Source organism: Periplaneta americana, chromosome 2 (assembly GCF_040183065.1).
Source record: "Periplaneta americana isolate PAMFEO1 chromosome 2, P.americana_PAMFEO1_priV1, whole genome shotgun sequence".
In the NCBI taxonomy this organism is placed as follows: domain Eukaryota; kingdom Metazoa; phylum Arthropoda; class Insecta; order Blattodea; family Blattidae; genus Periplaneta; species Periplaneta americana.
In genome coordinates, this window is record NC_091118.1 from 199,089,215 (window position 1) to 199,101,792 (window position 12,578).

Consider the following 12,578-nt stretch of genomic DNA (forward strand, 5'->3'; position numbering starts at 1 on the left):
ATTTTAAAACTAAATCAATTATATCACTCAGAAGTAAGTTATCTTTTTAAGAATTCTTGGTTGCTTCGTGTTTCTAAGCGCTGTGTGGTGTATCCGTGATCCATTTTTGTAATAGTATCGCCTCAAGTTCTGAGAACAGCTAGGCAGCATATCAATGTTATTATTAGAGAATAAATTAACATGGACAAGGAGGAGAGATCTTGCAACACCTATAATTAGGAATGTTTATTGTTGCTGAAGATGATTTCATTCCACGCTTTGTTTGTGAAACACAACAGATAAGAGCTCGGGTATGAACATTACTTAATTTAAACAAATCTCTCGCCTCTCGCTCATGTCTATCAAGTACGGCAATATATCTTGAAACTTGAAACATCCAAAAACCTGTTGTCTGAAACAGGGAGGTGCGTGTCGTGGAAATTAAACTACCCTCGCTATCAGGTTCAGATGTGCACGTACTAAGGACAAATTCCAGAATGTGTTTGGGAAAAACAGTGGATATAAAAAAAAATGTGTAAAGTTGCTCAAGTATTAGGGGGTGTGCCTGTAGGTGAAATTGACGATGTTTGTGTTTGTGACATTCCTCTCTTTAATATGCACATCTGACGTCCTGTGATGTGGAAAGATCGTTTTCATAGTATAAGTCGTTGTTCAGAGATAATCGGCATGCATTTGTGATGGAGTATTTGGAGATGACCTTTGTTGTTCACTGCAATTCTCGGCCAACTACTAGCTCTGAAATATGGTTGGTCAGTACTTAGTATTTTTTTTCAAGCTATGTAAGGTATTTTTGTCATATTTAAAAATATATATATATATATATATATATATATATATATATATATATATATAGTTATTACAAACAACAAGAACACTTATCCTTCCTAACATCATGCTCTCAGGGTCGAGCTGGGCTTATTTTATTAGAGTTATCTCACAGTCAATTGGCTAGTCTCCTAAATTGAGACAACTCATCCTGCCTGTGGTTTTCCGTGGTTTTCCTGAGGCTCTAAAACAACGGGATGAGCCCTGAAAGAAATGGGCCACGAACCTACAGTTCTTTTAGCCACCGGCGTAGCTCAGTCGGCTAAGCCGCTTGCATGCCGATCCGGAGTTGCGTTCGGGCGCGGATTCGATTACCGCTTGGGCTGATTTTGGGTTTTTTCCGAAGTTTTCCCCAACCGTAAGGTAAATGTCAGGTAACCAATGGCGAATCCTCGATCTCATCTCGCCAAATATCATCTCGCTATCACCAGTCCCATCGACGCTAAATAACCTCTTACTTTATATTTAGATCTACTTACAAATGCCTTTTAAGGAACCCGGAGGTTCATTGCCGCTCTCACATAAACCCGCCATCGGTCCCTATCCTGTGCAGTCTTTATCAATATCCCATCTCTATCAATATCCCACGTCCTTCAAATCCATTTTAATATTATCCTCCCATCTACGTCTCGGGTCGACCTGGTTGGCGAGTTGGTATAGCGCTGGCCTTCTATGCCCAAGGTTGCGGGTCCGATCCCGGGCCAGGTCGATGGCATTTAAATGTGCTTAAATGCGACAGGCTCATGTCAGTAGATTTACTGGCATGTAAAAGAACTCCTGCGAGACAAAATTCCGGCACATCCGGCGACGCTGATATAACCTTTGCAGTTGCGAGCGTCGTTAAATAAAACATAACATTTAACATTCTACGTCTCGGCCTCCCCAAAGATCTTTTTCCCTTCGGCCTCCCAACTAACACTCTATTTGTGCAATGACTTGATGGTGCTCTACCTCCGTGCCAGCCATGCGCCTTCACAGCGTGTGAAGAGGAGCCATTTAAATGTATGAAATTCTTTGGTCCTTGCAATTAACCCCTCTTCTCGCGTTCCGAAGTTATGGAACTATCGTGACGTCACTGCGTATAATACCTCACTAACGCTGAAATAATATCCATATCCGTTTTCGATTCGCCTCTAAATCCATCGGACTTTCACACCGATGAATGCTCTTGACGTCACAGATTGCCCCGATGAGATAATGATAGCTGTTGAGTTTGGAACGAATTGAATTAAATGGGGTGCAGGATTTGTGTGATCATTAACTAAGATATAATTGTCATTCATTGGCACCGGGTCGATCTGTACATTATGGACCTGTGGGAGATGTATTGGAACTGCTGTACTAAAAATGAAATGATGAATTTCAATAAAGTGGAAGAAACAAATGGCACACTGCATCTGTTCAACATATCTTCATCTATTCTGACTAGGGAAATAGCTCACACACCCGTTGCTAACAAAGACTTACACAACAATCTTACTCTTCTTCAAGGGCTACAATCGACGAAGATATTTCGACTTCTCTTTGATCCAACATTAAATACAGGGACATCATTTTATTTTTACTTCAATTTTTATTGTACCTGAGATTTTGAATGTACTTCACTCCCACCCCTTCTACTAGTGACGTTTCAACTGATCTGCACACAGAACCAAGACCTCAGTGAGTATAGTATGTTTCAGAAATACGTTCGCGTTTTCCAGTGATGAAAGAGCTTTCAATATTGAATCATATTTTCGCACAGGTACTGTCGTCCGTTTGCCTACGTCGCATCCCTGTTTCCCCCACCTGCTTCTGCTCGTCCCTCTCAAGTGCTAGTGGCTGGGCTGTCTTAGATCTTTTCTGAAAACAATAATTTCTGTTAGGAATTGGACGTCTACTTAATATTATACAACTGTTTAAAATAACTTAAATAAAAGAGTCTTGTTCGGTAATTAACTGTAACGTGATTTTCCCCCTTTCTACGATCCTGCGACATAACCACTTGGATGGACAGTAGATAGCATGTCTGAATAATTTTATCTGTGTGGGTCGAGCAGAAGTGAAGACTGAATTTACAGTACGTAAGGTACTCTTTTATAGAGTAGGTACAGAATTATTTCAACATGAGTTACTAGTAGGGAGGACGAAAGTGGTAATAATTGGAATTAGATGCAATAGTCTATAGTGCGATAATATGCACAAAAGAACTGAAGCTTGTATCGAAATGAACAGCCACCATTTTCAAAAATGTGTTTAAATATCCATATTATGATTATTATGATTATTTTTCAATTTAACTTCATTCTCTATAATGTACGCTAATGTGTTGTACACAGTATAATATATAATTCACAATGAATGCATTCGCATGGATAGCTCAGTTCGTGAGTAAAAGCACTTATTGTTAATACAATACTGTATTTTGATTAAACAAAAACCTAATTAAAATTATGAAACTCAAAATTGCGATATTTTTTTAGTTTACGTAAATGGATGAACTACTTTTCTTCCCTCCTATACCTAGTATAGTGATTTGTTTGTATTTTACGCCAGTATCATCGAACTCCAATCGTGGAAGGGGTTAGGAAACAGTGTTTCCGGTTCTCGATCCGTTAATTCAAAAGTGTAAAAAAAAGGTATCCCCGTAACATGCCATGAAGACACTTGGGGGGCACGGAGGTAGAGCCCCATGCTTTCCATGACCTCGGCACTAGAATGAGGTGGTGTGGTCGGCACCACGCTCTGACCGCCTTTTACCCCCGGGAGAGACCCGGTACTCAATTTTATAGGAGGCTGAGTGAACCTCTGGGCCGTTCTGAAAGTTTGGCAACGAGAAAAAATCCTATCACCATCTGGGATCGAACCCCGGACCTTCCAGTCCGTAGCCAGCTGCTCTACCAATTCAAAAGTGTAGCCAGGTTAATATTAAAAATGTTAGCAAAAATAAAATGATGTCCCTGTACTTTCATATGGCGGGCGTCTATTTGTTTTCTTCTTTAGGCATAACAACATGATCTAAATAATTTCGCTTTATTTTAGACCAAACTTAGATTCTTTCACATATCGAGGCTCTGAAGCTAGCGGGTTCAAAGCAGACCGAGGATGATAAAAGCTTTAGCATTGGTTCCTCCTGGGAGAAAATAAGTTCTGAGTCGTAGATTTATGGCATGTAACAATCCTGTTCCTGATATAGAGTCGGTCATTTTTGTCCCACGTTGAATTTCGATAGTAGGCCTATATAACCTCTGCAGATAAAATGCTACTAGACTCACTTAATGTTTGTGTTTTTAAAGGAAATGCAATCCAATTGATTAGTGCCTATATATTTAGCACAATTTCTTAATCTTTGAGGTCGTAATTGGAAATATATAACTGTAAGTGTTTTGCAGAATGAACTTCCGGAATCTACTGATCACTGATAACGTTGGATAATATGAACTAATGAGTGAAGTAGACGTCTGTAAATACATTACGTTAATCCGTGGAAGAAACTAGTTCGTACCTGACGTAAATATCTGCATATAATTTCATGCAGTGCACTGAGCAACGATAACAGCGATTAGACTGTAGTAAGTTACTTCTGAGAATCAAAACAAATAATTGCAGCCGGTAGCAGACAGCTGTTAACTGATCATTTCCTATTGACTAACAACAGTAGAGAGCACGCAGTGCATAGAACACAATACGTTGCACATTGCATACGAGTACAGAGGGATCCAGAAATATGTGTACACTTTCACAGATGTAATAATGATTCTCAAAGTTTAACGGTCTTACTAAAGACTTATGCAGAGTTGAGACAGAAAACGTTACTAATAAACAGAGACCGGAACTTTGGCAGAATGCCTTTTTAAATGTGTTAAATCCATCTTCATTTTGAAAGTACTGTAAATCTGTATGAATCAGGGGCGATTTCTCAGGGCATGCTATGCTTGCTGCGCAAGCCCAATATTTTCGTAGAATGTATATTCCTCAAAATGGCGTTACGTACATTAAAATTTATTTTGATTTTTGGAATACTGTATACTGTCTTCGCGCTACGAGTTGGCGCGGGGAGTAGATAGGCGGGACGGGGGAACTTCACGCTACACTCTGACCTGAAAACATCAGTCCACTTACTTGGCTACAAGGGAACGGAGTCAGACATAAAAGATTCCGCATCTTCGGTGCTGTCGCTATGACTATCATTATCACATTTTTCAAAATTTCTGGAGTATGATCTGTCCACGATAATCGTCTGTTTATGTTCCAGCCGTGTATATTAATTCGAATCTCTCAACAAAGCCATTAGCCCCACCGCCCCCATCCTGATGGACAACAATGAGTGTTCTGGACACATTTACGGTAGTCAAAACTCCCGTATAACATTTTTATCCTGCCAGCACTTGGGAAACGTTAAATTGGTAGGCCTATCTATCCGCATTTCGTCCAGATACAAAATCGGTTTTTCCACTTTCCTAAGCTTTCTTATTTGCTGTAGATATCTTCACGTATTCCAATTTACAGTGTTTTCCTCAATTTTTTTTGCTGCACACTTCTTCCACCCGAAATCCTTTTTCTTCAGTATTCGTCTTAATGTTGTCTTTCATTTCAAATCAATTTTCTCTTGTAAAAGGGTAGACGTTTGTTGCAGCTTGGTACTATTTTTTTACTTGTTATTTAACGACATTGTAATAACTACTAGCTTCTTCACTGTCGATTGAATTGAAGATTGCGAGATAGTATTTGGCGAAATGAAACCAAGGATTTGCCATAGATTACCTGACATTCGCCTACCGCTTGGGAAAACCTCGGAAAAAACCCAACCAGGTAGTCAGCGCAAACGGGAATCGAACTCACTCCCGAGCACAACTGCAGATCAGCAGGCAAACGCGCTACCTCCTCAGCTACGACGGTGGCCCTCTTTCTTTTTCAAATAAAAATTCTCAATTATATCTTTTTTGTCAATCTCCCGTCGAAGTTATCTACATTTGCGTTTCGGTAGTCTGGACTTTTACATTTTTTTTTCTCTCTCAGGTGTCGACAACGCACTTTCTTCTGTGCAGTCTTTCATTTCATTCCTTATACGCTGTATTGTTCTTGTGGATAGATTAGAGTACTTTTCTACCTTTGCTGTAGGCTTCGTAAGAGGAATGCAAAGGCACTGTTGTTCTTTTTCTTCATCAAAGAAATATTTTGCACTTCTAATAATATTCCTTTCTTCGCTATAGATTGTCAATCCTTGTTTCCTCTTTGTCGACATATTTACAATAAACAAAAAACTGCTGTAAACCTAAATAACAGTATATAATAACATAAATTCTATTAACCATATTATTATCAACACTATTAACACGAAAAGCAAAGAATAACTAAATCAATACAAGAATTGTGGTATACTGAAAACAATTGTCTTGTTGAAACTAATAAAACACTACAGTAAAAACCCCACTATTATTTTCACAAAGTCGCAAAGATTCATAGACACGTGCAGTAGATGTTTGTGAAACAGGAATATTGCAGTGAACAGCGCGGTGCGCATGCGCGACTGTTTCCCCTCCGCCCCGTCTAAGTACTTCAGCCGCCTTCTCCTGGCGTGACAACAGTAGGCGTAATATCATCCGCAGGTTGTACACCGCAAGTATCGCAACGCTTGCTCGTTTCTCGGAGCTACAGGAAAGACGCAGAAATAGCGAGGATATGATGCGCGCGCAAGTGCCTTCCTCCTTGGTCCGTCCTAGGCTCACATGCTTCTGTTATGTGTTGTTTGAAGCTATGGTCCGAGAGCTACACTAACGACTATTTAACGTTACACAGAGCAGTATTGACAGCGGGAATGTGCTGTGATTTGGGAGTGCAATGTAATTGTATGAGCGGAATGCATGTGTTAGCTGCTGCATGTATTATTAATTCTTAAATATTAATTTCAAGTATTGCAATGAGTTCGGAATTGTGTGTCATTGAAACCTTATTATTAAATCCATTTTCCCGAAGGACTATTCAAGAGAAGACAGACATTCAGACATTATAGAGAATATGTGCGCTCGTTCAGTGCAGCTCAATACAACAATGTGCATCGGTTGGCAGGGTCGAGAAAACTAAATAAACTGTTTTGTTGGCCATGTTTGTTATATTATATCGAACTTGTACATCTGATAAGCGAATGTGATCCATGACTCATAATGATTTCATAATTATAAAATAAATTATTTATGTGGGTCTGATTATTTTTATTAATTATGAATTATTATATCCTCCCATCTTCCCCTATGAATAAAAGAGCAAGCCTAACTTTCGTGACTAGCATTCGCCCCTGGTACGAATTATATCTTTGTGATTGAAACGTCACAGTTTTATGTTGTCCTTTTCTGCCTTTTTAAATATAAATGCCTAATTTACAAAATAAATGCTTTTTTGCCTCTATTTGATTATTTATCTATTATTTATTAATTTATTATTAAAAATTACCTACAGGAATATTTTAATTTATTTCTATAACCGCTATAATGAAAGTGACTTCACCGAATGTATATTATTGTCTTTCTATCGCTTGTGTTTATTTGACAAGGCAACAATGAGTGCGGGTCTAACGTTATTTTTCTTTCAGTTTTCATTGCGACGTTGTTGTAGCTAGCTAAATATTTCATATCGCAACATATCACTACAACCAAACACAAAAATGCACTTTCCAAGGCTACTGGGAAGAAGATTTCTTTGCTTCTAACAGTAATTGCAACATCGAGTCGAAAATCTCAATTTACATTCGACTTGTGTAAAGATTTTCTTGCCGCCGAAATCCCTTTGTGAAAAGTGCAAGGTTGTGGTTCTAGTGCAAAGTTTTTGTAATTTCATTTTATTCCGTATTTTAGCTATTTATAAGGTATTTTTGCCTGCCTATTTTAGCTATTAATGATGCCTTTTTGCCAACCTTTTATAATGATTCCTAATGCCTAAACTTCCGGTCTCTGCGTAATAAGCCATGTATAAGTGATGGATGTATTAAACAGCCAGTAACTATACAATGGGAATTGCTTTGTTGTAGTTATATACACGAAATCCCTTGCTTAAGCGTTGTATATTCAGAAAAAATGGCCGCCCATCTAATTGTCATTTTATAATTATGGTTGCCTTGTAACCACAGAAGAAGAAGCCAAAGAACACAAATTAGAATAATATTGCTGTACCTGTAGCACGGTCTAAAATACATAGTCGCGCAACTCCGACATTTTTTTTTGCCAATATTCGACAGCTGATGCGGCAGTAGCGCTCCAGCGGCAGGCAAGTGAAATGTATTTTTTTATTGGGTTATTTTACGACGCTGTATCAACATCTAGGTTATTTAGCGTCTGAATGATATGAAGGTGATAATGCCGGTGAAATGAGTCCGGGGTCCAGCACCGAAAGTTACCCAGCATTTGCTCGTATTGGGTTGAGGGAAAACCCCGGAAAAACCTCAACCAGGTAACTTGCCCCGACCGGGATTCGAACCCGGGCCACCTGGTTTCGCGGCCAGAATCGCTGACCGTTACTCCACAGGTGTGGACAAGTGAAATGTATGTGGAGTACATGATATACGGTACCATAATAACACAGCATAGAAATGATACAGTGTAGTTTATTTGACATTTTTATGCCTTAGGCCTACAGTATCTGTATGTGGTTCTTATTAATTTTATTTTAGAAACCTACAAGACTTTTACACCCAGTTAATCTGAAAAAAGTTGTAAGTCCGAGAAATTGAGAACAAATTTAAATCCTTCTGCATCTTACTTTCAAGTGAATCATAATAGTAAGGTAATTTATTCACCATAAAGATTTTTACAAATCATGGCTTCGTAAATCGTATTTCTAGGTCTTAATCTAGTTTCTGATTATACTATAAGCATATTTATGCTCGACCATGCCGAAATGTAGTAATTATATACCTGGTAGCTGTCCTTTAATGCATGTCATTAAAGTACACCTACTCATTAAAGTACAGGTCTTCAGCCAATGATAACTCAGCTTACATGTGTTCAGCCAATGACAAGTCAGCTTTGTACCGTTATAAAACCGCAAGTATCGATTATTCTCGGATATGCAATCGAAAGAGAATTAGCGAAAAGTCACGGAGGCTGGAAAGCCAATACTGTCGCAGAAGGTTATGTTCTGTTACTATAATAATTAGCATTAATTGTAAATAATATTCAAATAAATTCAATTTGTCATCTCGTTTTTCAATGTCGAATTCAATAATCAAGGTTATAATATTATCAAGTTTAACGGGACTACGTCAAGGTCAATGACATTATTGTTCCTCGGAAAAAATCAATACTTTCGCGTTTGCGCACATCTCACAATTCACGACCTAGAACAAGGTCACTTCCGATCTTGTCAGATACAAATAAAATGTATACATCTGAATACTGGTAATTTCTAGTTAGAAATATGGTCGAGCATAAAAAGTCGTATGAAACTCGCCTATAATGGTAATTAAGAAGCTCGTATGAAAATTATGAAACTCGCTTGCGCTCGTTTCATAAATATCCATACTCGATTCTTAATTACTGTCATTATAGGCTCTTTGCATAATGTACTATTATGGATTTGTAACATTGTTATTGCAGGACATCTGCTGACACGATTTAAGAAGGATTACAACTAAGATAGTATAAAAATAATAGCAATAATAATAATAATACTCATAATAATAGTAATAATAATAATAATAATATAAATGTTCTTAATAGCAATAATGACCTATATGCCTTCACAATGACATATTAGTACTTTCATGCAAGGTCTAAGGACATAAATTCCTGTACAGTATATGGCATATGATGCAGCAACAACCTATTGAAAATGTTTTTAAATTTCTTTTGTTTACTACTTATTATGTAGCTTGGAATTTGTTATACATGTTTATGCCTCTATGTACAATACTTTTAAGACATGTGGTAATTCTATGAGTGGACAAATGGATATGACTTTATGTTCTTGTTTGATACATGCGGTAGCCTGAATTCAGTTTGAATTTTGCTTTATTTTTATGAATGAAAAACACTGTTTCTAGAATGTATGTACAAGGCACGGGCAGAATTTTGAGTTCTCTAGACCAGCGTTTCTCAAACTTTTCTGAAGTGGGGACCACTTTTTTAAGTCAGAACAGTCCCGCGGACCACCTTACTCTTGTTCGCGTAGAGAGCAAATTTATCATTTATATAGCATATTTTAATACCAGTATACTTAGATTTTAATGTAGAAATAATTAATTAAAATTAATTTAATTCAATTCATTTTATATTAGTATTAACTAATTAAGTTAATGTTAATAGAAGAAAATTTCTTATATCGTCATTTGCAAAAACATAAATAAAATAAATTAATGCAGAAACATGCCCGATTTTCAACAAATAAAGATGCAATTTTGCACGTTCTATTAATGGTGTATGACGTACAGTATGTGATCATTTGAATGTACAGACTGGGTGTCAGCAAAACTATTAAGAAAATCATAAATACATGAAAAGGTTCGGTACTTTGGTCCTGTTATGAATTTGGGTGGTCCCTAGCTGGGTAACAGGCACGGCGTCAGATTTGCGAGAAAAGATGACGAATAAAACCACGTTCATAGTGCTTTAAATCCCTTTTTTGTTGCTGAGAGTAGAGTGGGAAGACGATAGACGGGTAGGGTAAATAAATTTCATAAAATATCAGTACTGGGAGAAAAAGTGAAAGACGATTGCCATATGTCATTTACGAACACTGAGATTTTCAGCTATAGTGTGATATGCAATTCGATTGAATTTTATTTTTTCTTCTGTCTTTTTTGAAGGACCACAAGGGCAGACCTCGAGGACCACAGGTGGTCCGCGGACCATAGTTTGAGAAACGCTGCTCTAGACTTTTACACCTAGTAATGGGGATGCCAAATAACGTAGGTGTACATTCCACAGAAGTTTCTTGCTTTCAGCATTATAATCCATTAACATAAGCCTACACTCTTCAAAACGAAGTGAACACAATGTGATATTATTGTAGGCGTACAATTAAATTTTGAATAGAGGGGCGTCGCACGTAAAATGTCACATGTGAAGGACTGTGCCATCTCAAAAGATTTGAAGATTCTTGGCGTAGAGAGTGGTCTGAGTGTTGTATCGCCATTATAAATTAATTAATCTGTTAATCAAAGGAAACCACAGAGTTAGGTAAACAGATATATTAAGTAATTGTTGTCAAGATATCAAATTGTAGAGTGACAGCTTCTGTTATCTGTGCATATTCACTTCACAGTCGTAAGATAAGGTCAGTTTGTAATGCTCTCTAGCTGTGAACGATGTAAGGGTTATTAAGTGTGTCACACTCAACCAGTCAATTGTCTTCTAAGCATAATAAGTCAAATTGACAGCAAGATGGGCTGTAAAAATTAATTATAGCTGTGTTCTGGGTGCCCCGCGTCTTCCTCAACCGTGACGTCACTTAGTAACAGCAATATAAGCTGATGAGACAGACTACTATTCACAATTAAAATTAAATTAAGTGAAAAATGTAAATGTGACGGTAAAATCAAGACGTCATATCATCATTCATGATGGGAACATAAACATAACCGCAAAGATACTTGGTAACCATGGAAACATAACAACGACGTCATTTTCTCATATTCTGTTGTATACAACCCTGGGCCATAAGCTTGAAACGGTGGAACCGAAAAGGTGTACTAGTTCATTCCTTTTTCCGGTGTGTTTATCAGCTGTTTTGTTATTATTATTACGATTACAAATTGTTTCATGTTGTGCGAATATTTAAAAAGTGTAGTCAAGTTCAGCAAGTGTTATTTTTTTAAAATAAGCTAATATTCTGCAAATCAAGACTTCAGGTATAACTCCCTGTAAAGTTGATTTGAATAATTTCGAGGGAAAAATTGTTCCGGGCCGGGAATCGAACCCGGGACCTTTGGTTTAACGTACCAACGCTCTACCAACTGAGCTACCCGGGAACTCTATCCGACACCGATCCAATTTTTCCCTCTATATCCACAGACCTCAAAGTGGGCTGACAACCGTCAAGCAACCAACTTCGAGTGCACACTAACTCCATGTGACTTAAATTGTGATTTTCTGTTAACGAACAGTGACATGTAGGCCTATTATGCAAATCAAGATTTCAGGTATAACTCACTGTAAAGTTGATTTGAATAATTTCGGGTGAAAAATTCTTCCGGGGCCGGGCATCGAACCCGGGACCTTTGGTTTAACGTACCAGCGCTGTGGTTTGTGGATATAATTTCAGTTGGTAGAGCGTTGGTACGTTAAACCAAAGATCCCGGGTTCGATGCTCGACCCCGGAACAATTTTTCCCTCGAAATTATTCAAGCTAATATTCTGTTCGGCTCAACTGTAGAATATGTTCGTTGAAATGTCTCCCTGCGCTTTAACATGTGAAGGAGTGCCAACATCGTTCTTGATAAAAGAAAGAATGTCCATGTCACAACCGTAACACTTTTAATAAATATACAGTGAAATTTACATTGATACAATAATCTGCTAATACTCCTGTTATCTCCACATCCATTCTAAACCGTTTACGTATGACAGAACCCGATAGTAGCAATTGAATATTTGGCGATTGGCGGTATTTCGCCGAGGATTATGGGGCATAGAAGGTGTAGTTTGATGTCATATCCGTCGCACCGATATATTTGCATATTTGCTTGCAGTGCTCCCTCCTTTCTTTTTATCCTCTCAGGTTGTATACTTCAGCGCTCCACGATTGTGTACTGTTTGCATAAGCATGAAAGTTTGGAGTTTGCA

General features: G+C 37.9%; 1 non-coding gene across 1 annotated transcript; it reads right to left on the reverse strand.

The window, feature by feature from the left end:
- Positions 1-11,691: 11,691 nt before the first annotated feature.
- On the reverse strand, positions 11,692-11,764 carry TRNAN-GUU (transfer RNA asparagine (anticodon GUU)). Its single transcript has one exon. It is a non-coding gene; the product is annotated as a tRNA-Asn (tRNA).
- Positions 11,765-12,578: the final 814 nt, after the last annotated feature.